Raw genomic sequence first — 25,233 nt, forward strand, 5'->3', positions numbered from 1 at the left:
CCCAATGGAATTAAGCATGTCTTTTAAATGCCGTAATTCTTCAGTGTATATAACATCCAAGAAGGAGACACTTGGCCCATGCAACGATCAAGCTTCATGAAGTATGTCATCAGATAGGCTGTCTTTGTGGTTTTCCCAAAGTTGTAATGGATTCAGTAAATCGCAATGGTACAACATGATGGCAATGAATCTTCTTGGTTGGTGCATGCTGTTGCTGTGTCAGAAAGAGCTAAACTCCAGTGACCGCCATCTTTGAGAAGACCTCATAGTTGGCAGGCTTGCCGAAATGTTTCGCAAATCAAGGAGTTTAATATTTTAAGGTCTTTGAATGACGTTGGTCCAGAAACTTTGTGGAGGAGCATCTGGAGACAGTAGCATTCGAAGTTTTTGGGGTCAACTGTATAAACTCAACCTAGAATGTTACTTTTTTTTATATGTGGATGCCTTTCGACAGTTACACAAAGGTCTCTCCACTTCCACTTCTTAACATGGTTATTCAAGGTGTAATACTTTGGTACATCTGGGTAGAAGATGGTCGCGGTGAATGCATCACATCTACACAGCAAAGTGTGTATCAACTGAAATTAAAATCCTGGTTCAATGACAGATCGATCAAGTTACTAAAGCTTTAACATTGTTGGCAACAATATATTCTCTCTTTTAATTGAATATCGAAACAGAGAGAAAATGCAAGGGAAATTAATTTTGGCAGTAACGACTAAACCCCTTGATTCATTATCATAATTTTCTCCAGACTTTTAGCTGTTATTTTTAGTATATCTAGTTTTGTGGTGAGGATTTGTGGTCCTTTTCCTCTTTCACTATAAATCTACGCATGCAGAAATGGACAAAATAGCCGTTCATTTTCACTTTTAGACAGTGGGATGGAGTGTGGATCAATTTTGGAGTTTTACATATAAAATTTGAAATTAGAATTAGTTTCCTCCCCTGCCCGTATTTTTCCACGCAGATTGAAAAAAAAATTTGATGAAAAATAAAAAATAAAAAATTTGAGTGGAGAGAAGAATTAAAGAATTTGAAAACGTGGATTTTTGCATATTCAGAATCTCCGTCATCAAAAACATAGGAATCCAATGAAAAAAAGAAAAAAAAAATTGGAAAGTTCAGTTTGTGAGAGGGAGGGATGACTATCCTCTAGTTCCACCAAATGAGCTAATATGATTTTGCCCAGAAATCACCTTTTCAAAATTATAATTTCCCCCTCCCCACCAAAATTTCCTTATTCTTAACTGTCTTTTGAATTTTGTTCATTATCCTCGTGAAAAAATAGAGGTTACAAATGTGGGAAATATAATTTGTTTTTAAAAGTTTAATTTTTCTGGAAGAAATACTGAATGCCTCTTCCCCAACCTCGGCTACCCGCTTTGGTATGAAAAACAAAGGAATGTGAGTAAATTGAGGAAAGAAAGGGGGGGGGCTGTAACTCTGTGTGTGTGCCAAAGGAAGTTATTTTTGCATACCTTTCTTAATTCCAATTAATTAGTGGAAGTTGTGACCTGTTGACAGCATGAGGTCTTCGTACATTATAATCATGGGATGAAAGTAAAAACGACCTGAAATTTGTACGACACGACCTAGGTTCTGGGGTTGTCAGAACCGAATTCACGCGAATCCACCCAGTCGTTTGGCCGTGAACCTCAAGACAAGAAAGAATACAGCGCTCGGTCAACTTCAATTTATATATATATATATATATATATATATATATATGATTATATATATATTGATATATATAACTTTATATATATATATATACACACATATATATATATCATCATCATCATCATCATCGTTTAACATCCGCTTTCCATGCTAGCATGGGTTGGACGCTTTGACTGAGGATGGGCAAACCAGATGGCTGCACCAGGCTCCAATCTGATCTGGCAGAGTTTCTACAGCTGGACGCCCTTCCTAATGCCAACTACTCTGAGAGTGTAGTGGGTTCTTTTACGTGCCACCGGAACGAGGACCAGCGTGGCAGAACTGGCAATGGCCATGCTCAAATGGTGTTTTTTACATGCCACCTGCACAGGAGTCAGTCCAGCGGCACTGGCAATGACCTCATGCCATTTTCGCTCTACTGGTCATTCATTACAACACCTGTCTGTGTTCAGATTGTCTTTGCACAGGGGCCATCTGAACTCCTGTTTTTGCCGTGAACAGGAATTAATCTTCTCTCTTCACTCCTTTGCCCCACATGGGCTCAACTTCTCTCCCTTCTTCATCTGCTTTGAGAGGTTTACTTGAATGAATCGACCCCAGAACTTTTTTTTTAAGCATGGTACTTATTCTATTGATCTTTTTTTGCTAAACTGGTAAATTATGGGGACATAAACACACCAGTACCAGTTGTCAAGAGGTACTGAGGACAAAGACACACACACACACACATATAGATATACAATGGGCTTCTTTCAGTTTCCATCTACCAAATCCACTCACAAGGCTTTGATCAACCCAAGGCTATAGTATAAAACACTTGCCCAAACTGGCACACAGTGGGACTGAACCCAGAACCATGAGATTGGGAAGCAAACTTCTTACCACACAGCCGCGGCTGTGCCTAGCCACATATACATAACCAAATTAAAGTCTACTTGTTTATGCTTGCATGAGTCAGACTATATTCATTGTGGCATATTTTCTACGACTGGATGCGCTTCCTTCTGCCAGCCCTCACCTGTTTTCAAGCAAGGTAATATTTCCCCATAGTGGACCATATTTTCACAGAAGATTGGAAATGAATGACATTGCTTGAATGACGGTGATGCTAGTTTAACAACTCTCATACAATGCCAAAACAATGAGATATACACACACACAGACATACCTTTTATCCTTTCCTTGTTCCAGTCATTGGACTGCTGCAGCATTGGAGTATTTATGCCTTATTTCTAGCAATGTAGGTGTTTCTAACACCCTCAGTCCAATTTAACGAGGGTTACAGTTTTCCTTTTTGGTACACATTGCTTACCACTGCCTGCATTAAAATAAGCACACTGGGGAAAAAATGCTTAGTAGCATTTCTTCTGACTTTACATTCTGAGTTCAAATTTTGTTGAGGTCAACTTCGCATTTCATCCTTTTTGGATCGATAAAATAAGTACCAGTAAAATACTTGGGTTGATATAATCGATTAACAACCTCCCCCAAAACCTTAGGCATAGTGCCTATAGTAAAAAGGGATGTATGTACGTATGACTGGCTTCTTTCAGTTTCCGTCTAAGGCTTTGGTTGGCCTGGGGCTATAGTAGAAGATATTAATCCAAGGTGCCACACAGTGAGACGGAACCCAGAGCTATGCGGTTGAGAAGGAAGCTCCAAACACGCGCACGTTTATTGGGCTATCTTCAGATTCAGTCTCTCAAATCTACGCACAAGGCTCTAGTCAGCTCGGGACTATGGCAGAAGACACTTGCCCAAGGTGCTACTCAGTTTGACTGAGGTAGAAACTACGCGAGTGAGTGAGCGGGTGAGAGAGAGAGAGATTTAAACTTGTAATATATATATCATCATCATCATCATCATCGTTTAACGTCCGCTTTCCATGCTAGCATGGGTTGGACGATTTGACTGAGGACTGGTGAAACCGGATGGCAACACCAGGCTCCAGTCTGATTTGGCAGAGTTTCTACAGCTGGATGCCCTTCCTAACGCCAACCACTCAGAGAGTGTAGTGGGTGCTTTTACGTGTCACCCGCACGAAAACGGCCACGCTCGAAATGGTGTCTTTTATGTGCCACCCGCACAAGCCAGTCCAGGGGCACTGGTAACGATCTCGCTCGAAAATCCTACAGGAGCCAGTCAGGCGGTACTGGCAACGGCCACGCTCAAAATGGTGCATTTCATGTGCCACCCGCACAAGAACCAGTCCAGGGGCACTGGCAACGATCTTACTTGGCTTGCCGGGTCTTCTCACGCACAGCACATTTCCAAAGGTCTCGGTCAGTAGTCATCGCCTTGGTGAGGCCCAATGTACGAAGGTCTTGCCTCACCACCTCAGCCCAAGTCTTCCTGGGCCTACCTCTTCCACGGGTTCCCTCAACTGTTAGGGTGTGGCACTTTTTCACGCAGCTATCCTCCTCCATTCTCACCACATGTCCATACCAGCGCAATCGTCTTTCTTGCACGCCACAACTGATGCTTCTAATGTTCAGCTTTTCTCTCAAGATACTTACACTCTGACGGGTATTCACATTGACATTACACATCCAACGGAGCATACTGGCTTCATTCCTTGCGAGCTTACGTATGTCCTCAGCAGTTACAGCCCATGTTTCACTGCCATGTAGCATGGTTGTTCGTACGCATGCGTCATACAGTCTGCCTTTTACTCTGAGTTAGAGTCCCTTTGTCGCCAGCAGGGGTAAGAGCTCTCTAAACTTTGCCCAAGCTATTCTTATTCTAGCAGCTACACTTTCAGCGCACCCACCCCCACTACTAACTTGGTCGCCCAGATAGCGGAAGCTATCGACTACCTCTAGTTTTTCACCCTGGAATGAGATAGAAGTTGTTTCCTGTTTGTTTGCAGTCTTTATTGCACATATATATATATATATATATATATATGTGTGTGTGTGTGTGTGTGTGTGTGTGTGTGTGTGTGTGTGTGTGTAATAGAAATATGTTAAAAAAACAAAATAGAAACTACCTGTGGAAATGTAAGGGGAAAGTAAGCAGAAAAATAAGAGAAAATGCACATTGGAAATCAAAAAGAAGGTAAGGCTTTTTATGAAAAGTAATGATATATATATACAATTAGATGAACTGAGGTAGGAATAAAGGTAATAAAAGTCATTATTGTGAGTTATTAAAGAGATTTACAAGCATACCGGTTTCGTAATAATACTAGTCATTGCTTTGAGTATACACCGAATTCTGAACGGTGTCAAGTCTATATATATATATATATATATATTCCATACACAACGCCAGCTCAACGAGTTATCGGTCTGATAGAGATATTGATTCTGATTATCGTTTTCTGCTCCACCCGTCATCTTTTATTGTTATCCGTGTCATACATGTCTCTTTATCAAATATACAATCTGCAAAATACAGGTCAAATGTTCCTTGGTGCACCGTCTTTCACTCACTAGAACACTTCCTGCTTAGTTCCTATGAAGTGGAGTTGATTATTCCCCGGAAAAGAAAGAATTTAACACCTTTTCACAACTGCTGTAGTAAAATACGGCCTTGTAATTGATTCTATGAACCAATTATCCTATTTATCAATAATAGTTCCTTGTTTTAGTTTTTATATGATTATGAGCAGTATCTTTAAACTATAATATAATGAATCATTAATAACAAGGGTGAAATTTATCAGATATAGATTAAGGATCTTTACCCTTTGGCCGGCAGATTTTAAAAGTAACTAAACACTTTCAAACTTCATAAAGGGTAAAGATCTAGGTATTGAAACCTAATGTCGAACTCTGATTTTTTAATGTAAATGCCGTTTAATTTTTGTTCTGTTATAAGGATTATGTTTAAATTACGGATACGATATATATATATATATATTTTTTTTCAGTTTGTTTTGAAAGGGATTTTTTTAAAGATAGAGGTTTTAAATAAAATTAAATATATTGACAAATGGACTAGAATCGATGAAGGGGGGAAATATCTATGTATCACATGAGATCGACGATATGGGAGGAGAATAAGAAACGAGAGAAGGAAAAGGTGTTGTGTGTGCAGAGAGGTAGAGTGAAACAAAGCTATGAAAAAATGAGAAAAGGAAGGATGAGAAAAAATTGCAAGAGGTTGATAATATAAAGGGTGGGAGAGAACAAAGAAAAAGAAAGAGAAATAAGAGAAAATATAAAAAGTAGAAAATGCGCGGTTGCTCTGCTTATTTTATCTTATTTAGATTTATTCGTTGCTGTAGAAGAGAATCTCAATTAAAGGGTAACAGATGAAATTGTGTGACAATCGTATTTTTATCGGGGAGGGGGGATATAAATGAACTGAAATGGCTTCAAATTAGAATCAGTTTTTGTTCATAACACCAACTTAATTAATACCTCACTGGTCGTGGTGAGGTATTTAGTTAGTGTTAATTAAACCGCTTACTTTGGATCATCATTAAAGCTTATGTCCTTTTTCACAGTCGACCTAAACACCACCCCTCACTGTCACCTGAAACCATTTTATGCCCTCACCTCCCCATCTCACATTTCATCACCCTCCACAACCCTATTCTCTCAGAGTACAACGAACGTGAGCCTGGAAACGTTATGGTGTAAATCGTACTTGTTCTATCGATCTTAATCAGTCTTTTTAACAAGCAATGACTCAACGTAGAAATTTGTTAATAGTGATGTTTCATTCACATAGCTTTCTTCTTAACCCACTTGCAATTCATCATTGGTCTAGCAAACACTTCTGCTTTACAGTTCACTGACGATAAAATTGATCATTATTCAACAAATTACGCCATAAAATATTTATTAATGGCTTCCAATTTTTCAGTGAGATAGACAAAAACAATAAATTATATTTAATTATCTACCGGTATAATCTAATCACATACAAGTCAATGAAAGAATCTCTATGTAATCGAGCAACTAGAAGTAACAGCCAAAATCATCTCTCGAACCACCCTACAGCCTTCAGGAAAAGGAACAAGGCACTGGATAGTGTAGTCCTAAATACACTAATCCTGAAGAGACGTAAGGTCACTGCTAGAATATCTTTAATCACAGATCCCTCGATTTGAGTTGTTCTGGAGATAAACAACAACTATCGTATACAATACTATCTTCGAGTATAAATATGCTGGACAGTTGCCCAGAGGTTCCACACGACTAGAGGCTCAAAACTGATCTATGTATACCGTGGATTTGTAAGAGTCCCGGCACTGAGGCTGATGGTGTATATAATTCCGTTAAAACAGTCTTCAGTACGTACTACCCAGAGTTAAAAATGAAGTTTGTGATTAAAATTTCACAGTACAGAAATGATAGTCTATAAAAACTTGATCCTTATGACTGAAAGTAAACAATTCTGATGTGCTTAATTCTCTCAGGCCTCTTTTTGAAGTCTAATTTTCTACCAACCAGCTAAACAACGATACACATGGCAAATAAAAAGTCCAAATTTATTAGCTATGCACACTATATGTTAAGTTTATTCATTTCACACTAAATCTCAGTAAAATCTTTTTGTCACAACAGATTACTCTTTTACTCTTTTACTTGTTTCAGTCATTTGACTGCGGCCATGCTGGAGCACCGCCTTTAGTTGAGCAAATCAACCCCAGGACATATTCTTTGGAAGCCTAGTACTTATTCTATCGGTCTCTTTTTGCCGAACCGCTAGATTACGGGGACGTAAACACCAGCATCGGTTGTCAAGCGATGTTGGGCGGACAAACACAAACACACAAACATATACACACACACACATATATATATATATACATATACATATATGCGACGGGCTTCTTTCAGTTTCTGTCTACCAAATCCACTCACAAGGCTTTGGTCAGCTCGAGGCTATAATAGAAGACACTTGCCCAAGGTGCCACGCAGTGGGACTGAACCCAGAACCATGTGGTTGGTAAGCAAGCTACTTATCACACAGCCACTCCTGCGCCTATTAACAATTTTTTAAATGTTATTCTCAGAATCTTATGGCCTTTACCAGGCCTGTAAGATTAATATGGCTGATATTCAATTTGAACATCTCTAGGTCAAAGGTATCTGTTAGAAAAGGTAGGTAAGTGGAGAATCCAAAAGAATTGATGTTCTTAGATGGATATATTAAAATGTTTTATTTAAGAACTAATAGTAAGAGATAATATCGGTAATGGAAAGAAAATACAAGTGGTCAGGAGATGGTATGTGTTTGGTTGTGTTTCTTAACCATTTTTGTCTTATACCTACTTTGATTTACAATGGCTGCAAATCTCTGTACTCTGTTTTGTCTATCTCCTACTAACACTGTTCCACTGATGTTGATGAATTACATAACAGGAATACATCAGACAACCCTAGGGTGGTCTTGATATGCAACTTGACATTCTTCCAGAAATTCCTGCAGCCAAATTGGTGCCAAAGATACTGCTCCACATTCCTGAAGACCACACTGATGGAGCCAAAAGCAGACATGGACAAAGACCTGCATATATACATACATACAAACATATATATGTGTGTGTGTGTGTGTGTGTGTAATAGAAATATGTTAAAAAAACAAAATAGAAACTATCCGTGGAAATGTAAGGGGAAAGTAAGCAGAAAAATAAGAGAAAATGCACATTGGAAATCAAAAAGAAGGTAAGGCTTTTTATGAAAAGTAACGATATCTATATACAGTTAGATGAACTGAGGTAGGAATAAAGGTAATAAAAGTCATTATTGTGAGTTATTAAAGAGATTTACAAGCATACCGGTTTCGTAATAATACTAGTCATTGCTTTGAGTATACACCGAATTCTGAACGGTGTCAAGTCTATATATATATATATGCATATATACGTAAATATGTAAATTAAGCTATCTTTTACAGTGGTAGCCTAATTTACAACTGCTTTATATAGTAGCTGATTAGGGAAGGAAACTGGATATGTCTTATCTAAGAAATAGTTAATAAAGCATGAAACAATTCATCAGGTGACTCTCTTTAGTCTTTTTTCCACATATCTAAAGCATAGAATGAATGTGTTTACATTTTAATTTATCTCCCAACTTAGCTTTCAATTAAGTTAAATTTAAACATGCATATATATATGTGCAGTTGTGGCTATGTGGCAAGAAGCTTGCTTCCTAACCACATGGTTCAGTCTCACTGCATGGTACCTTGGGTCAACCAAAGCCTTTTGAGTGGGTTTGGTAGATAGTAAAATGAAAGAAATCCATCATATATATATGTGTGTGTGTCTTTGTGTCTGTGTTTGTCCTCCCCACCAACATTGTGGAAACCAGGGCTGGTGTGTTTACACCCCTGCAAGGTAGCAGTTCAGCAAATGACACCAACAGAGTAAGTGCCAGGTTTTTAAAAGAAAGCATAAGTACTGGGGTCAATAAGTTTGGCTTAAAAAATTTCAAAGGGGTACTCCAGCATGGCCATAGTAAAATGACTGAAACAAGTAAAAGATAAAGGATATATACATGTATTCATATTACTATATATATATATATATATATATATATATATATGTATATATATATATATATATATGTATATATATATATATGTATATATATATATATATATGTATATATATATACAGATAGATAGATAGAGACAGACATATATATATATACACACACGCACATATATATAGTGTATATATATTTATATAAACAGATATATAGACAAATAACTAGTTAGTTATATATATACACAAATCTTTTATCTTTTACTTTTTTCAGTCTTTGGATTGTGGCCATGCTGAGGCAGTAAATATAAATACATAAGTGTACATATACATGCACATTCACATACGCACATAATTACACACACTCACAGATAGAGTACACACATACACAATCTACACACACATGAACATAAACAGTACTAAACTTAGCTCAATACGTATAAGATGATTTTGCACTCATAAATAGCAATGTAACCCATCCCCACTTCAACCCTTATACATGTATAAGCATTATTACATACAGACTCAAACTGTAAGATGTCAGGACAAGTGCAACACCAATGCTATTTGTCAGTTCAACCACAAAAAATGTATACATAATATATAAATAATGAAACACTGCCAAATATTTCTGCAAGTATTTCTGATATTTACACTACATGCACACGTTAACATACATACATTCATACCATTCAAACAAACACTCATGTATATATTCATACACACACATATACATCTACACATATGCAAATGTGACTACTCTGCTGATGTCTAAATTTCAGCGAAAAAGCTTTGTTTCTAAGCTAAAAACCAGTGTTTTCTCCATTAGCAAGAAATGCGAAAAAATACAAATAAATAAGGGAGAGAGAGAAAGAGTAGAAGAAAAAACATACATATATGTATGTGTGTATGTATGTATGTACGCATGCATGCATGCAAGTATACATATTTCATGTGTGAAATCATATTTTAACTGCAAAATTATTTTGGGGTTTTAACATTTTATTAGGGTTTGTTTATTCATTCTCTGGAATAGAAGTAATGTCTAAAGGAAAACTTAGTCTGCCAGATAATCTTGTCTCTAAACAAGCAGACCATTCCAAAGTGATGATGCTTCAGTTATCTAATCCATCAAACACACACACACACACTGAGTCATTTGACACCCAAGCAAAATGTGGAGGTGGTGAGGGGAGTGCAACTGAATTGGAGAAGATGCTTGCATAACGATGGATGACAAAATTATTGGAATTACTACATTCCAACATCTCTGTCACAGTTCCATTTTTCAACATATCTGTCCTTCTTGCATATATATCAATCTGCTTATCTCTCTTTCTACACACACATATATATCATATTATATTATATTATGAATGTATGCATGTACATAAGTGTGTTCATGCGAATGAGTGTCTGTTTGCCTATTTGTATCTCTCTCTACATGTGTGTATTTACACACACACACACAGTCACAGATGTGACTGTGTGGTTGAGAAGCTTGCTATCCAACTGTAAGCTCATGGGTCTAGTCCCAATTAACAGCATCATAGGTAATGCTATGTGTGTGTGGGGGAGGGGTAACCTTGCTAGTTATCAATGGTTATAAAATGAGCCTCACCATCATATGTATAAACAACGTTCTTCCTTTCCAGTCTTTCATGAAAAACATTTGTTGAAGCACATTTTCTATGGTTAGAGGCCCTTCCTGTTGCCAACCCTCCCCAGATTTCAAGCCAAGTAGTATTTCCAGTGGCCAGTCCTGCTTTGCACACAAGACTGAAAATGAACAAACAACATCACTTGTATGAAAGTGATGCACATTTACAACCGTGATGTCAAGAGAAGGGTACACATACACATATATACATACACACACACACACACATATATATATCATCATCATCATCTAACGTCTGTCTTCCATGCTTGTATGGGTTGCATGGTTTGACAGGAGCCAGCTAGAGAGTTGTCCAGGCTCCAATTGGATGTTTTGGCATAGTTTCTATGGCTAGATGGCCTTCCTAATGCCAGCCACTTTACAGAGTATGCTGGGTTCTTTTTACATGCTACTAATACGGGTGCTTTTATATGGCACCAGCATGAGTGCATTTAATGTGGCACGAGTACAATTGCATTTAATGCGGTACTGGCATGAGTGCATTTAATGTGGTACTTGCACAAATGCATTTTACATGGCACTGGCATGAGTGCATATTACGTGGCACTGGCACCTGTAAGACAAAGGTCTCTCAGCTGGGAGAGAGGGTGGAAACATAGCCATTAGAATGGGTTTCTTTCAGTTTCCATACAACAAATCCAGTCACAACGTTTTAGTCAGACTGAGGACTAATGTAGAACACACTTATCCAAGGTGCCATACAGTAGGCCTGAACATGAGACCACATGGTTGGAAAGCAAGCCTGTTAAAAACACAGCCATGCCTGCAGATATCATTTTTAATTTAACTGACACAATTAAAAGTTATGTGTGTCTATATAACACATCACACACACACTAACAACTGTACTCAGTCTTGCCCAGATTTATTAATTACTAATATAAATACAATCACATCAATTCACTCTTTTTTGGATAAATTGCCTAATCCCTTTTGTTTACCATATTTCTGTTGAAATATACAGCCTTTGTTTCAATTAATTCTAAAAATGATGACAAATTTAGTAAAATAACTTTGTCATTATTAATCTAATGTTTGAGACATAAATTAACATGAAACTTTTATGTGAGGTTTTCATTTAGACCTTTCGAAACAACACATTTGTACCATAGAACCAAAGGCAGTCTTAGGTATATTGATATCAAAAGGGTTTAAGACAATGCTAACACTCTTCACTTCACCTGATCTTACATTCAGCAAAGTAGCTAATTCTAAAATCTCTATACGAGATGCAAGTAGTAACTCTATGAAAAAGTAATGGTTGATACCTCTTCAACATGGTTGCTTCATACAGAACACTGTTACTACTCTTTTTAACCCCAGGAGGACATCTCCTCCAGCTGGACACTATTTGTGTTTGTTATATTGCAAACAAGGGAGCGAACAACTCCCATCTAACACTTGACAGGAACCAATAGATCAGCTGGTTTCTCGGTATAACCTTTCATTGGTACTGGTTATACCTGTCTGCTAGACATGGCAGCTGTTAGTCCTGGCTTGCAATATAACAGACACAAATAGTGTGTCACTAACCAGCTGGAGGAGATGTCCCCCTGGGGTTAAAAAGAGTAGTAACAGTGTTCTGTATGGAACAACTACATTGAAGTAACAATCATTACATTTATATGTGTGTGTGTGTTGGTGTGTGTGTGTGTGTGTGTGTGTGTGTGTCGCCACCCTGAATAAAATAGATCGATAGTAACATTTTCCTTTTATGGCAAAGTATGCACCTAAGTCAATAAAATTATGAAGGTTACTCTAATTACTATGCATAAAATGCAAAGTATTTTATTTTTTTGTAGATTAAGTAAGCATAATTTGCCCCTGCCTTTCAATCTCAGCATTAAAGCTATGCATAGTACTGCTGTAGTACACATGCTATGTATATTCCTACAATGTTTCCTTTACGCACTATAAAGGCAGAAGTAAACATGCCTCCAACTCAGCCACTCACTTGTGTTTCACTTATTTTTTAAGTGTGTTTTACTGCATAAACGTCACCAACTGCCTACCCTGAATAATTACTGATGACACATGCTTGATATATATATACACACACATATATACATATATAAATGCATATATATATGTATATAATTTAAATAATCAGAAAATGAAGAAAACTTTTCATCAACAAACAAACATCGGTAGATTATTTTTTAATACAAAACATGACATAACATTTCTTACAGTTATTTCCGCTTCCAATATAAGTCGGTGCTTACAAAAGAATTTTGAAAATAATATTTGTCATCTTCATAACACATTCGATCTAGTACATGGAGTTTCATGAGAGTGAATACATTGTACGCATATGTATTCACTCTCATGAAACTCCATGTACTAGATCGAATGTGTTATGAAGATGACAAATATTATATTCAAAATTCTTTTGTAAGCACCAACTAATATTGGAAACAAAAACGGCCGTAAGAAATGCTATGTCACAGAAATGTTAGGTCATGTTTTTTATTAAAAAAATAATCTATCGATGTGGTCCAATTTGTTTGTTTGCTGATCAAAAATTTTCTCCATTTTCTGATTATTTAAATTTGATTCCTGATAAACTTTTGTTTATTCTGTTGTTACCTGTAACCTATGAGCATAGTGTGCCTGCATACCCATACCCAGGGATAGCACAGGTAATTGATAACGATAGAAAATACGGATATTTTTATCCCTTGGTCAGTTACTACAACCACTAACTCTGCTTACCTTTTATATTTATATATATATATATATATATATATATATATATATATATATATGCATATATATGTGTGTGTGCATACATATATGCATATGCACATACACACACATTATAAACACACTAAAATACACTCACTAAAATAAAATTATATATATATATATCAGATCATTAAGAATGAAATGTTCAATTTTGAACTGAAAGTTTATTTTACTTTATCTCAACAAAAAACAATGCAGTTAATCAAAGTATGCACCTAAATTATCAACACAATTTTCTCATTTTATTGGTAGCTTATTTATGCTGGCTGCGAAAAATTCTGGAGAGTAAGTGATGAAATCAGGAAAGGCTGTTTTTGCATCTTCTTCAGATTTGAAGTTTTTTCCTTGCAAAATGTTGTCTAATGCCTGGAAAACGTGATAGTCAGTTGGTGCAAGGTCTGAAGAATATGGTAGATCACAGAGTATTTCCAAGTTCAGTTCCTGTAAATTGAGTAGCATTCTTTGTGCAACATGTGGTCAAGCAATGTCTTGCAAGAGAACTGGCCTGTCTCTATTGACCAATCTTGGTTGTTTAATTGCAAGTTCACTCATCATTTCATCCAATTGGTTGATGTATACATCTGCTGTAATTGACTTACCAGGTCTCATGAAGCTGTAGAGGATGACACCATCGCTGGACCACAAAACAGACACCATTAGCTATTTTGGTGAATATTCTCTTTTGGATTGTGTTTTGGCACTTCATCTCTATCCAACCATCATGCAGAATGCTTGCTATTGTTGAAAAGAAACCATTTTTCATCACACATAACAATACAATGCAAAAATGCTTAGTGTTTATGCTGTGACAGCAAAGAACAGCAAGTTTCAAGACGACATGTCATTTGATGTTCATTCAGTTTGTGTGGTACCCACTTGTCCAGCTTCTTTACCATGCCGATTTGTTTCAGATGGTCCAATACAGTTGGAATCAAAACATCAAGCCTTACTGCTAACTCATGCATAGTTTGAGATGTATCCACTTCCACTACAGTTTTCAGCTCATCATTATCCACCTCGGTCTCAGGTCTACCACAGGGCTGATTTTCAAGAGTAAAGTCACCAGACCGGAACTTCTCAAACTTTCATACATTCCATAATATTCTTTTAAACTATTATTCAGAGGATGTGTGGTTGTGTCCGTGGGTCTTGAAAACTCTACATCTTTGGTTCTCAACAGGGGTCTATAAGATGTTGTTAAAATATATCTGCCATAAATTGGTTATACTTCTACAAGACAAAATATTTCGACAATTTCTTTTGATACAATTCCTAATGATATTTCATTATAAAAATATAGTAGGAATTTTAAAACATCAAATGGCTACAAGGGTTCACCCGACTAAAATAGTTATCTAAAGGGATCATAGGTAAAAAATGACTGGGAACCACTGCTCTATACAAATACACACACACATGTGCGCGCGCACACACATGCACATGCACACATACACACACAGATCTGTTTACAAGTATTCGTATATTCAAATTTAGAATTGGGGTATATAGATTAACCCCTTAACATTTCGACCAGCAATATCTGGTCAAGATATTCTACCTGTTTTAGGTAGAAACTGGCCAGATCCTGCTTCTTACACCTACCCAACAATGTCATTCTAAAAAACTAAACAGCCACACTATCAAAATCTCAGTTACAAGATAATGCATGAATAATTCTAAACAATGTAAATAAATAAGCTTTGCATTGGACAGAGTAATCCAAATGTTAAAGGATTAAACACCTGCAGTAAACGACTACAAGTGTTGAGAGAAGAACTTTAACATAACATGACATTTTCCAGCGGGTTTCATTGCTGGTGAGTTTTTGGTAATGCATAGAAGTGTCAGCTACCAGTCTCTCTCTCTCTCTCTCTGATCCTAATACAGTCAACAACATAATTATACTCAGTGAACTGTGTTACGTCCAAGTAGAGAAACTATCACAGGAAACATATTTTCATTCTTTCTTTCTTTCTTTCTTCCCTTTTTTTTTTTTTTTTTTTTTTTTTTTTTTGTTCATTGCTACCAAAACAATTTTTAACAGCAGAGAGGTGACATGTTGCTAGCTGATTGTGATTTTGGTGCAGTGAATAGCCTGCAATGCAATACCATAATACTGAGATCCAAACAATTCTATGTGTTTGATTGAAATATAGTTATTTTTTTCAGCAATACACAGAAACGAAGATTATGTTGCAGTACAGAAAATATAGTGATAGCATATAACTAAATAATTTGCCTTTGTGTAATACAATGAATTGATTTCTGACCCAACTCTGACTTAGTGTGGTGTGAGTGTGTATGATTGATGACTCAGCTTAATTCCTTATGAATGACACATACAAATATGTATACAGATATATATATATATATAATGTGTTTATATATTCTTTATATACTGAGCTATATAAATACATCTGTATCACACACACACACGCATATATATATATATATATATATATATATATATATACACTTACATACATACACACCTCTATATATATATATATATATATATCATCATCATCATCGTTTAACGTCCGCTTTCCATGCTAGCATGGGTTGGACGACTTGACTGAGGACTGGTGAAACCGGATGGCAACACCAGGCTCCAATCTAAATTTGGCAGAGTTTCTACAGCTGGATGCCCTTCCTAACGCCAACCACTCAGAAAGTGTAGTAGGTGCTTTTACGTGTCACCTGCACGAAGGCCAGTCAGGCGATACTGGCAACAGCCACGCTCGAAATGGTGTCTTTTATGTGCCACCCGCACAAGCCAGTCCAGGGGCACTGGCAACGATCTCGCTCGAAAATCCTACGGAAGCCAGTCAGGCAGTACTGGCAACGGCCATGCTCAAAATGGTGCATCTTATGTGCCACCCGCACAAGAGCCAGTCCAGGGGCACTGGCAACGATCTTACTTGGCTTGCCGGGTCACCTCATGCACAGCACATTTCCAAAGGTCTCGGTCAGTAGTCATCGCCTCGGTGAGGCCCAATGTACGAAGGTCTTGCCTCACCACCTCAGCCCGGGTCTTCCTGGGCCTACCTCTTCCACGGGTTCCCTCAACTGTTAGGGTGAGGCACTTTTTCACGCAGCTATCCTCATCCATTCTCACCACATGTCCATACCAGCACAATCGTCTCTCTTGCATACCACAACTGATGCTTCTAATGTTCAGCTTTTCTCTCAAGATACTTACACTCTGACGGGTATTCACATTGACATTACACATCCAACGGAGCATACTGGCTTCATTCCTTGCGAGCTTACGTATGTCCTCAGCAGTTACAGCCCATGTTTCACTGCCATGTAGCATGGCTGTTCGTACACATGCGTCATACAGTCTGCCTTTTACTCTGAGTGAGAGTCCCTTTGTCGCCAGCAGGGGTAAGAGCTCTGTAAACTTTGCCCAGGCTATTCTTATTCTAGCAGCTACACTTTCAGCGCACCCACCCCCACTACTAACTTGGTCGCCCAGATAGCGGAAGCTATCGACTACCTCTAGTTTTTCACCCTGGAATGAGATAGAAGTTGTTTCCTGTTTGTTTACAGTCTTTATTGCACCTGAACATCTGCCACAAACAAAAACTAACTTCCTAGTTAACCTGCCTTTGATGTTGCTGCACCTCTTATGTGTCCATAGCTTGCACCGGGTACATCTTATAGAGTTACTACCTACTCCTTTTCTACATACTGAGCAGGGCCATCTACCTGAAGGGGTTTGTGTTTTATCTACCTTCCTACTTATTAGGATTTTGGTTTTAGCTAGGTTGACTCTAAGGCCCTTCAATTCTAGACCTTGCTTCCACACCTGAAACTTCTCCTCTAGTTCTGATAGTGACTCCGCAATTAGGTGATAGTGACTCCGCAATTAGGTGATAGTGACTCAGCACGGAATTTTGTCAGTGAACAGGTCATGGTCTCAAAGCGACGAAAATATTTTCGCAAATTAAATTTAAATGTTGAAGTGAATCTAACAGTTTTTGTGTGTTTCTTAAATGGCTTATAAACACCTTCCATGCTGCAATTGTTTATATATATAAACAATTGCAGCATGGAAGGTGTTTGTTTATAAGATGTGTGTGTATATATATATATATATATATATATATATATATATATACACACACACACACATATGCATATTTTTACATGCATACACACATATATAGAGAGAGTGAGAGAGAGTATATAAAGTTTCAGTTGGCCAATACAAATACAAACTTGGAAGAACAAATTTTGAAATGAAGATGACGATGTTATTGTGTATGCATGAGTGTATGTATTTCTGTATATACACACACACACACACGAATTTATATATGTATACATATAATTGTATATGTATGTAGATAAACACATGTGTAAATACACAATTATGTATACATACATACATACATATATACATTCATTCATTTAATCACCATCATAATTTTATATCTCTATTACATGCTGGCATGGACTGAACAGTCTGATAGGATACTATCATGCTCTAATTTTCAGTTTTCATATGGTTTCCATGGCTAGATACCCTATCTAAGAGTTTCCATGTCAGACAGAAAGTGAGAATAAGAAAAATTGGGTGCAGACTTTAGGCAAGGGTCTAAGAAGTATGATGTGAGAAACAGGTTTACTTTTGGCAGAGGATATTAGTGGAGAAATTAACAGGCTGTATTAGGGAAACGAGTAATAAAAAGGGGAGAGAGCGAGAGAGATGTTTCAGGTATTTGTGAAACTGAATCACAGAGTGAAAAGAGGGACAGTGGACAGAATAGAAGATTTAAGGTTAACCCCACTCCCCACGCAATATATAGATGGGTAAAGCATGATTAGAATGGCACTAGAAAAAGAGATAGTGTTATTTTATAAAAATGGTCTTACATTCCAAAAGCTATTATTTAGCATTATAAAAGACAGTATTAAGGTAGTGAGCTGGCAAAATCATTAGCACACTGGGTGAAATGCTTAGTGGTATTTCATCTGTCTTCACATTCTGAGTTCAAATTCTGCCAAGGTCGACTTTGCCTTTCATCCTTACTGGGTTGAGAAAATAGATACCAGTTGAGCACTGAGGCCAATGTAATCAACTATCCTCCTCCCTCATATTTCAGGCCTTGTGCCTATAGTAGAAAGGATTATAAAAGACATTATTTGTTGTCAGAGGTCACTTAGCTTAATGGTACTGAGCACTTGTGGAAGGTATAGGATTTGATTCTCTGAAGCAACTCGCTGGCCACTTTTCACTAAACTGTTTTCCCTGCTATTCAGTGTTCAAGACTTCATTTACTTTCTGTAAAATACCAACTCACTGGACACTTCAAAGTTTGTTTATATGTATGCATGTACATGTGAGTGTGTATATTTGTCTCCTTATCTTGACAGTGTCATCATCATCATCATCATCGTTTAACGTCCGCTTTCCATGCTAGCATGGGTTGGACGATTTGACTGAGGACTGGTGAACCAGGTGGCTACACCAGGCTCCAATCTGATTTGGCAGAGTTTCTACAGCTGGATACCCTTCCTAACGCCAACCACTCCGAGTGTTGTGGGTGCTTTTACATGCCAGCGGCACGAAGGCCAGTCAGGCAGTACTGGCAACGGCCACACTCGAAATGGTGTATTTTACGTGCCACCTGCACAGGAGCCAGTCCAACGGCACTGGCAAAGATCTCACTTGAATGTCTTAATAGTAATAAAATGGTTGTCATTATTACACAGTGTATATATACATATACACACACACACGTGTATGTGTGTGTGTGCGTGTAAATATATACATGTATGTGTGTGTATATTTTATATGTATACAGACACACAAACTCATATATGTCATCGTTTGTAGCCACAGCTCAGTGTGTCAGTCACATGTACATATGTGTGTGTATGTATTTCTTTTAATTTCTTTTGATTTCTTTTACTTGTTTCAGTCATGGCTACCTCAGATGGGGAAGAGAGAGAGGAGAGAAAGATGGTGAAGATGTGACAGTGGGGTAGGAACCGGGGGACCATACACCCAAGTTACAAGGCGGTGTGTATAGTGAAATGGACCAGAGATTGGAAAGGGTAGATAGGTAGGTGAGTTCACAAGATTTTGAAAGGAGCATAGGAGTTAGAAAGTGGGAGGGAAAGTGATTTAACAGAGGCATATTGTGTGCAGTAGGAAAGTGGACACATGTGGGAGAATGGAGAGTGGGAGGAAATATCAGTGGTGAGCATGGGTGGGTTGTGTATGTGAATAGGGCCATGGACCATGGATTGCCTTCTCCCAATTAAAAAATATACATACATAACATACATATATATATTGTTGTTGGCACTCCATCGCTTACGACATCGAGGGTTCCAGTTGATCCGATCAACGGAACAGCCTGCTCGTGAAATTAACGTGCAAGTGGCTGAGCACGCCACAGACACGTGTACCCTTAACGTAGTTCTCGGGGATATTCAGCGTGACACAGTGTGACAAGGCTGACCCTTTGAATTACAGGCACAACAGAAACAGGAAGTAAGAGTGAGAGAAAGTTGTGGTGAAAGAGTACAGCAGGGTTCGCCACCATCCCCTGCCGGAGCCTCGTGGAGCTTTAGGTGTTTTCGCTCAATAAACACTTACAACGCCCGGTCTGGGAATCGAAACCGCAATCCTATGACTGCGAGTCTGCTGCCCTAACCACTGGGCCATTGCGCCTCCCATTTGCATATAGTCTGGTTAGAAACAAAGTGGTACAGAAACAAATGTAATATATAATAAACTTGTGCACTGGCCAGATTGGAGCAATCTTGAGTATAACCAGCTGAAACTGCAAAGATAATATGGAACTGGACTGAGGGAAGAAAACTCCGAATGACCAGTCCTTGTTTTCTTTGTATCGTCGTCAACTGGATGTTTTGTTGTCCCCTCTTTTGTATCACCTAACTGTCTGGATGCTTTGCGTTCTTGTCCCATTTTGTATTTTTTATATATAAAAACCTATAGCTGCGTAAGTACACTATATATATATATATATATATATATATATATATATATATATATATATATATATATATATATAGCACTGACTGCCATATTGACCAAGTAAATAATTAGAAGTATCCACTTTCTTTTGGAGAACCCTGTTACCTTAGTTATATATGGTTGGGTACTACCAAGGGCATAACTACAGATTTCTGCCCCTTCAGAAAAATGGATATTTTTAAATGAAATTTCCTGCAAATATATGTTATATCATGTACATTCCGAATATACAAAACTTTTGGGGGAAAGTATTTTAGCAGGGGTGGGGTGGGGAATTTCGGAAAATTCACCGGAGTCCACTTCGATTCGTCTTAACTTTCAAGAAAATGGATATTTTTTAATGAAATTCTCTACAAATATACCTCGGACTATGTAGATTCCGAGGACATAGGAATTTTGAGGAAAAACAATTTGGGGTTATTTTTGAGAACTGTTCCCCAGTCGGAGGTGTTTCGGAACAAGTCGTCCATATTTGTTTCGTTTTCTCCGTTTTGTGCTTTTGTGCATCCGTAGATTTCTACCACACACACACACACACACACACACACACATACACACACACACACACACATATATAAGTATATGTAATTAAAAAAGTTCAAACGGGGAATTATTCCATTCAATATCATGTTTCCTATAGAGATTATGTAACTAGTCATACTTCAAACTTCTATATTTAACTGTGCGTGTATATTCCTTATTTTTGCTTCTGGTGTCTTCTGCCTTTCTATTAGAAATGTTTACCTGGGAATTTACTTAAAGTGAAAAAAAAATCAATTTCTGTATACCAGACCTTTGCTGTTATTTTTAGCATGAGTTTTCTGGTGAGGGCTTCATTTGCCTTCATTGCTTGTTTGTTGCTTCAGTAGAAATCTACGGATGCACAAACGCACAAAACGGAGAAAATGAAACAAATATGGACGACTTGTTCCGAAACACCCCCCCAGTGGGAAACAGTTCTCAAAAATAACCCCCAATTGTTTTCCCACAAAATTCCTATGTCTTCGGAATCTACATAGTCCGGGGTATGTTTGTAGAGAATTTCATTAAAAAATATTCATTTTCTTGAAAGTTAAGACGAATTGAAGTGGACTCCGGGAAATTTTCCGAAATTTCCCACCCCACGCCTCCTAAAATACTTTCCCCAAAAGTTTTGTATATTCAGAATGTACATGATATAACACATATTCGTAGAAAATTTCATTAAAAAATATCCATTTTTCTGAAAGTTATGACCATCCAAAGTTTTGGAGGGGCAGAAACGTGTAGTTATGCCACAGCCAAGATAACTACCAGGATTATTTTGATCCCTATTACTTAATATGAATACACACACACACACACACATATATATATATATAGGTACATATTTAGATGTGTGTGGGAGGGCAATCTTTCGGTAAAAATCTATGACGTCAAAAGTGAGTGTGTGACATTGTCTTTCAGTTTGACAACTCATGACTGACGTCATGTACTAATACCGAAACGTCATTTATGTACCTACATATAAATGAGTATTATACACATATACACCTATATTATGAACACACACATATATATATATATATATATATATATATATATATATATATATATATATATATATATATATATAGATCATGTGTGTGTGTGCAATCGTACGAACTAAATAAATGGAAACTATATTAAACGTTGAAGCGAGTTCTTTACTTTATCATGTTGTTATTGCGAGAGTGAGCATGAAGCCTTATAAATATTAATTGAATTAGTTCGTACGTCTATGAGATTAAGTCATTTATACCTTACAGGCAAATCGTTGATACTCTCGGTAATATAATTGATACTATGATAAATAGATAAATAAAAATTAAACCAAGTGTAGTTAAGTGTTCAGTAAAACACGTAATTGCTAAGTCTACCTGGAAATATGAATAACAGGATCAAAAGGCTGAAAATGTATTTAAAAAAGAAAGATAGCAATGAAATAAGGAGATTTATCACCTGTAGCTTTTCTTCATGAAATTTCTCCGCTGAGTTGTGCAATTCAACTGATATAATGATTTAACAGCAGGCGGTTGTCGTCCCCACACGAGAAGGCTTCGTTTAAATTAAATGAATTATCACAGCACCACACCCGGTCATATATCGATTATCAATGATTATAAATGTAAACAGAAGTCGTTGGCTTTGAAAGTTTTTACGATATTACCCTTTATAGTTCATCAGATATGAATGATTGACGGAGATCCGATGTGCTTTGTGATGGCTGGAAAGTAGACTCCTTCAATGAGAAACGAACCCCTGAAAAAAAATCAATAACATCAACTCCTGACCAGAATGGAATCGTATGAGGATGTTACGTGGACGTTTTGTTTTGTTTGTTTTTCTTTAAATAAAGGAATGTATCTCTCAAATTCATGGAATTCAAGTTTAAATCCCGTAATATATTTTGCTTTCTGTGTTTTAGTTTCCCTGTTTCGTCCTTGTGTGTGTATGTGTGTACGTATATATTTTCTTGGTTCTGCCTTATATATGAAATAAAATCAAAATATATAAATCAGTCTTCAAAATAACTACCATACGTTCTTGTTTATTTTAACTAAAATTCCCCGTATCAATTAGCACACAAATGCTGCCAGACAATTATAAGCCAACTGTAGTTCCTATCATTTGCTTTCTCTATAAACCCTTCTGGCAGTTCGATCATTTTCCCACTTTTCCAACAGCCAGTTACTTTTCTCCCTTTCCATTATTAGTGAGTGGAACTGTCAACGTACGCTGTGTGTGTGTGTATGTGATGTAAAAAGGAAAAATACAAAGCTGAGAGAGATAAAAACAGACAGTGCGTAAGACTATAAGAAATATGACATCGATTATTGACTTCTTAGCTTGTTTTGATGAGAATTTATCTCCCCTTTGGTATGAGTCAGCAACGTCATCACCCAACGTCGACTTCATTCATTTCAACTACGAGACTTCAATCACTAATTAACAAACCACTTTACTCAAGTTCCATTGGAATGTTGACATCATTTAACCCCATGTTGACTCTCATTTGACAGATCGATAATCAGAGACTTTCCAGCTGTGATTATCTCATCTTTTTCTTTTTTTTTCTTTTCAGACTACATCCTCCAGTCTGTTTTTTCTCAAAATTTGGGTGCGATTTGAAAAAGGAAATTTGGTTGATTTTTCTAATATTTTGAGCGACCACTTAGAAGCTCTCTCTGAAGCTAAAATGCAATTCAACTGGAATGCGATCGAAACTAACATATTTCTAATTGGAATTTATGAGAAACATGTTAAAGAAACTGAATGTTGATGCGTGCACACACCCCAGAGATCAATTTAGCCACGAAGTTTGCGTCCATGGGTCTAACATACGAACAAATCCCAACGTGTGTGTATGTGTGTTCGCCAAATGTCTTCAATATCCTTCTTGTGTATTCTCATCCTCAAACATACTTAGCTCATTGAGCTTGTTAAAAGCTTTGACAAAAAATTAATTCTCTTAAATATTTCCGTTATTGATCATTGTTAACATTTGAGATATATAATAGGTGGCTCTACGTCAACCCTGGACAAACAGATCCATGATTAGCGAATTCCAGCCATGATCATTCCCATATTTTTAGGGATTTCTTGAACTACATGTGTTCTTTTCTTAAGACGTTAGGGCGTAATTTACGAGAGATATGGTTGTTATTTTTCGCAGAAGAGCGAACGGGGCTAGATTTATAAATTTGATTGTATTTAAGTGTTTCCTTTACATGGGGCTAAATGAATTTTCCAAACTACAACCTTACCTATTGAAGTGTAATGTTTATTCTCAAAAATTAAAAGCACTTCATTTGAAGCTATTCTTAAATTACAAATTAATTGACTTGGAATTTGATATTTTCATAGACGCTTCTTCTGTTTAGAACATCACAAATTCTCATTCTATTTTCAGACTAAATTATGAAGGGTTTGCACGAAAAGAAAGAACTAATATTGATTTCAAATTTTGGCACAAGGCCAGCAATTTCGGGAGAAGAGAAAATTACATTGTCTACAACGATCAACTGGTACCTACTTTTTCGACCTCGAAAGAATGAGAAGCAAAGTTGATCCTGACAGAATTTGAACACAGAAAGTTAAAACGGACTAAACGCCGCTCAGCATTTTGCTTGGGCGACAAACGATTCTGCCAGCTTTCCGCCTTAGGAAGGACTATTAACAGCATTAAGCTTGTTTATATCATAGGGTAGCAATAGCGTGTCTATGTATTACTAATGTATAACTAATGAGTATATGTATTACTAATTTTCGTAATTGTTTTAATTTATGTTGACCCTCTTTGAATAAATTGACCTGTTATCTTTTCCTTTCACCTTATTTAAAAATAATTATACGTACACCCAAACAATTTCTTACAGAAATAATGATGCAAACTCTAGTAAAATATTTGTGCCCTTTACACATGAGACTTTTGCTTATTCAATCAAAAATAAAAGGCATGCAAAACACTATTGGCTGCCATGGTAACTATTACAAGTACACTGCTACTACATGTACATCGATTAGCGTAGGAAAACTAATTTTTTTTTTAAATATTTTTTCAAACATCATACTATATTGTTACTAATCAATACTGATTTCTAACACGTAGAAAGTCTCTGAAAGGCAAAATCCAGT

General features: G+C 37.0%; 1 protein-coding gene and 1 long non-coding RNA gene across 3 annotated transcripts in view; one reads left to right on the plus strand and one right to left on the minus strand.

Moving 5' to 3' along the window:
* The window catches only part of LOC106877087 (uncharacterized), a 51,666-nt gene extending 28,211 nt beyond the window's left edge, over window positions 1–23,455 (minus strand). Inside the window, exon 1 of one of the 2 annotated variants that reach the window (XM_014925876.3) lies at window positions 22,558–23,455. The gene's annotated coding sequence lies outside the window, so the exon portion shown is untranslated. Of the gene's footprint in view, window positions 1–4,853; window positions 4,901–22,557 lie in introns of those variants that run through there. The other variant, XM_052967682.2, reaches the window with a different exon arrangement.
* A 149-nt stretch (window positions 23,456–23,604) lies between these two features.
* On the plus strand, window positions 23,605–25,017 carry LOC128247668 (uncharacterized). The gene is made up of 2 exons (XR_008264025.2): window positions 23,605–23,960; window positions 24,509–25,017. It is a non-coding gene; the product is annotated as an uncharacterized LOC128247668 (long non-coding RNA).
* Window positions 25,018–25,233: the final 216 nt, after the last annotated feature.

Source organism: Octopus bimaculoides, chromosome 1 (assembly GCF_046866305.1).
Source record: "Octopus bimaculoides isolate indiv1 chromosome 1, ASM4686630v1, whole genome shotgun sequence".
Lineage (NCBI taxonomy): Eukaryota > Metazoa > Mollusca > Cephalopoda > Octopoda > Octopodidae > Octopus > Octopus bimaculoides.